Below are 2051 nucleotides of genomic sequence, written 5' to 3'. Positions count from 1 at the left end.
TCACTGCATATATTGTAGACACACCTGGCGTGTGTCTACAACATATGTAGCAATGTTTTATTACTCAGGTGTGTCAATAACATTTTTAGTAATGTTTTATTACTCGAGTAATAAAACATTGCTACATATGTTGTAGACACACCTGAGTAATAAAACATTACTAAAAATGTTGTAGACACACCTGAGTAATAAAATATGTTGCAAGCACACACTAATAACAAGACGTTACTAGATATGCTGTAAACCCATGTCAATAAGAAGATATTAATACATATGTTGTAAACAGATATCAATAATAAAACACTAATACATATGTTTTAAACACACCCCAATAATAAAATATTAGTACATATATAGTAAACACACCCCGATACTAAGATATTGAACTTGAACTTGGTATGCAGGTTTTCCTTTGATAATCCATCAGATGATTGTATTGAACCTAAAACAAGAGTCAGACACAACCAATCTTAATGTCGCACGGAATGGTTTACAGTAGACATCACGTTCCACCTGTCTTCTACTTCTAGGAGGTAAAGCAAGAATTGTTTTGGTAGTTGCTTTCCAATATATATATATATATATGTCGGCACAACCAATCTTAATGTCGCACGGAATGGTTTACAGTAGACATCACGTTCCACCTGTCTTCTACTTCTAGGAGGTAAAGCAAGAATTGTTTTGGTAGTTGCTTTCCAATATATATATATATATATATGTGGGTACGATTCTTAGGGTTAGTGTGAGGGTAGTGGTAAATTAATTTCATCTTTTATCATCTGTGATAGAACATTTTAAACAGCAAATGTATACAGAAACAAGCAAATACTGTTGTTATTCTCTAGAATTCTCTGTCCAGCTTAATCCACAGAATGCAGGAATATCATCAACTTACATCTTATCATCAACTTTTTAGTAAAGACACCGCATATGGGAAAAACAAAGGAAGAAATTTGATTTTCTCATGTGCTGAAACGGTTAAGAAGAATTAATTTCATAGATGTTACAGATTAGTATTTAATCAATACTATGAGACTTATCTGTATAAAAAACCGTTAAAAAACATTTATGAAGCTGGTTTGTTTTTCAAACTCATGAATATGTAAACCACAATACAGTGGATAAAAGAACAATACAAACACACAGAAGTCGCTGTGGTATAATTAAGTCGAAACAAACAAAAACAAATGGTATATGATGAACAAATATTTGTAATGTTCACAACGTTTCGGACTGGAAGGCCCTTCCGCTGCTGATTTTAAATTCGAAAGTTTGAAATCATTACACGAAGAACATCCTGGCTCGAAAAATTGTGTACATTAAGAACATCTCTCTATAATTCACTATATGTTTCTGGTATAAAGTTTTTCCTATTTTTATTTCGAAGAAAGTAATACAACCGTTCATTCAATAACTTAGTACAACTTAACAAGTAAATGCACCTTTTTATAAAATTATAGCAAGCTCTATTCCTCAGTCAATGTGAATGATACAGCAAAACACAAACGTGAATTTATAAAACAACACTTAATTACACCGAAATATAAAACTCCAAGAAAATGAAGAAAGAACACAAACGTGAATTAAAAAACAACACTTAATTACATTGAAATATAAAACTCCAAGAAAATGGAGAAAGAACACAAACGTGAATTAAAACAACACTTAGTTACACCGAAATATAAAACTCCAAGAAAATGAAGAAAGAACACAAACGTGAATTAAAAAACAACACTTAATTACATTGAAATATAAAACTCCAAGAAAATGGAGAAAGAACACAAACGTGAATTAAAACAACACTTAGTTACACCGAAATATAAAACTCCAAGAAAATGAAGAAAGAACACAAACGTGAATTAAAAAAACAACACTTAATTACACCGAAATATAAAACTCCAAGAAATGGAGAAAGAACACAAACGTGAATTAAAAAACAACACTTAATTACACCGAAATATAAAACTCCAAGAAAATGAAAAAAGAACACAAACGTGAATTAAAAAAACAACACAATTACACCGAAATATAAAACTCCAAGAAAATGAAGA

This window comes from Limulus polyphemus, unplaced genomic scaffold (assembly GCF_000517525.1).
Source record: "Limulus polyphemus unplaced genomic scaffold, Limulus_polyphemus-2.1.2 Scaffold9173, whole genome shotgun sequence".
Classification (NCBI taxonomy): domain Eukaryota; kingdom Metazoa; phylum Arthropoda; class Merostomata; order Xiphosura; family Limulidae; genus Limulus; species Limulus polyphemus.
The sequence above is the reverse complement of the archived record's forward strand: the minus strand, read 5'-3'. Positions refer to the sequence as shown.